Source organism: Pistacia vera, unplaced genomic scaffold (genome assembly GCF_008641045.1).
Source record: "Pistacia vera cultivar Batoury unplaced genomic scaffold, PisVer_v2 Contig697, whole genome shotgun sequence".
NCBI classification, from domain to species: Eukaryota; Viridiplantae; Streptophyta; class Magnoliopsida; order Sapindales; family Anacardiaceae; genus Pistacia; species Pistacia vera.
The window spans coordinates 50324-52773 of record NW_022196553.1 but is presented as its reverse complement, the minus strand read 5'-3'; positions in this window follow the sequence as shown (position 1 = coordinate 52773).

The following is a 2450-nucleotide window of genomic DNA, read 5'->3' as shown; positions in this document are numbered from 1 at the left end:
TGACCTTAGCACCTAGGAAATATGAACAAAATTTGTCAAAAGCAAAAACCACAGCCGACAATTCTTTTTCAGTGGTGGCGTAATTCAATTGTGCATCAGTGAGTGTTTTGCTAGCATACTGAATTACATGCAACACTTTGTTTTTCCTCTGTCCTAACACTACTTCTAGTGTAAAATCACTAGCATCACACATCAATTCAAATGGCAGTCCCCAATCGAGAACTACAGTAATAGGTGCAGACATTAATAATTTTTTTAGACTTTGAAAGGCATGCATGCATTCATCATTAAAATCAAAAGCAACATCTTTAATCAATAAATTGCAAAGGGGTTTAGAGATAAAAATCCTTGATAAACCGTCTATAAAACCCCGCATGCCCCTAGAAACCCCAAACTGCTTTAACATTTGAAGGTGGTGGTAGCTTCTCAATCACTTCTGTTTTTGCTCGATCCACTTCTATGCCATCCCTTGAAATTCTATGACCAAGCACTATTCCTTCCTGGACCATGAAGTGGCACTTCTCCCAGTTGAGCACCAAGTTTGTCTCCTTGCATCGCTGCAAAACAAGTGAAAGATTAGATAAGCAATTGTCAAAAGATGAACCAAAAATAGAGAAGTCATCCATAAAGACTTCTATAAACCGCTCCACCATATCACCAAAGATCGACATCATGCATCTCCCAAGCCTATTCAGGATGGAATAGGGCAAAGTGTGCACTATATAAGTGCAACTCTTTGTGAAATTAAAAATTAATTCATTTCAATCATTTGAAAAAAACCCCAGCCCCTTTTTTCTCTCCCACGCCAGTTTTCCTTTTGCTTGAAACAAAACTTCCTTGATTTTGTTCTTGGTTCTTAAGGCTAAAGAGGATCTAGCAAATCCCTTTTTAGTTCCTTGGGGTTATCTTCATGTGGACCAACGACGATTCGATCCTACCCTTGGATCGGTAGCAAAACCCATTCAAAGTTAAAGTTGAAAGAGCCTCCAAAAGTGGGTATGGTTTCTTAACTTTAAATTGATTTTCTGCAGATTTGTATTTAATGCATAGACTATTAAAATTTGTACACTGATCTTGGTTCTAAGGAACAGTCCATGTTGTTTATGTTTTTGTTTCCGTTGCCATAACTTGATCATTTCCTAACAGTGGTATCAAAGCCTAGGGTACCAAATTTGATAGTTTATTGTCTGATTTATAGTATATATTTGATTTATAACATATTATTTTGTAAAATCTGCTTTTGGATGAGTGATTTGTAACACCTACTGAAAAACTAGTACAATGCATGCAATTAACAATGAAAAATTGGGCCCAAAATATTTCTTTTCATTACAATAACCAAGCCCTAGCAAGCCAAAACGCGTCGTTTTATTTTTACAGCTGATACAGGTTTCGCCGCGGCAAAGCTTTTTCCTTGCCACGGTGAGGACTTTCAGGCCACATTTTAGCATTATAGAGTCTGAATCTGAAAATGTGTTAAACATATTAATTGTAGCCCTTTAAATTATCTGTCTACTAGTTCAATAATCAGCACAATCCGAGGTCTACAGCTCAAGTTATGGCAAAAATACTCAAGCACCTCCAAAGACGTTTTTCTTCAGTTCCCAGCGTATTGTTCACGACTTCAAGCCAAGTTTTAACCCTTGTCCAGTCAGAATTAGGGAAAACCAAAAACATGAAAGTTGTAGCTCTTCTTCTTAGCTTTCCAAAAATTCTAAATTCAGGTCATTCCGAGTTTCCAAGCTCAAGTTACACAATTTATGCTCAAAACTGTCATTTATGCTAAAAATCATCGTTTAGGCCTGAAAAGACAAATTAATAGAATTAGGTAGCAATTATGACCCAAATTGTATGAAAAGTATCTTAAATCCTATCAAAATTCAATGTAAAATCATAGTAAGCTGTTGGGGGGATTTAATTGAATATTAGTAAATCATAAATCCTTGAAAACGAAAAATAATGCGAATAAAGGACACAAAATAACACACACACAAACAAAGATTTATAGTGGTTCACTTTCCGTATGAGAGCTACATTCACTTTTCGTATGAGAGCTACGTCCACTTTGCCGCTGCGGAATTTCACGATGAAGAGAAAAAAATTATAAGAATCACTCAAGCCTCACAAATTGGCTCACTCACTAAACCTTATTTGGTGGCTCTCACTTTGATTGAGGCTCTGCCTTCTATTCAATTTGTGTTATCTAACTCTAGCACTTAACCCCTTTTTATAGGTAATAGATGGGACACAATTTCTAATAGGACTAAAATCTCATATCCTAATAGGAATTATATTTTAATTCCTAATACAATTATAATCCTATTTCTAATTGTATTCCTAAAAGAAAACAATTATACTTAAACACAAATTAGGAAAACCCATGTCCCAATCGAACTCTAATTTGGATTGAATTTGGCTCCACAATCTCAACAATCTCCCACTTGGAGATA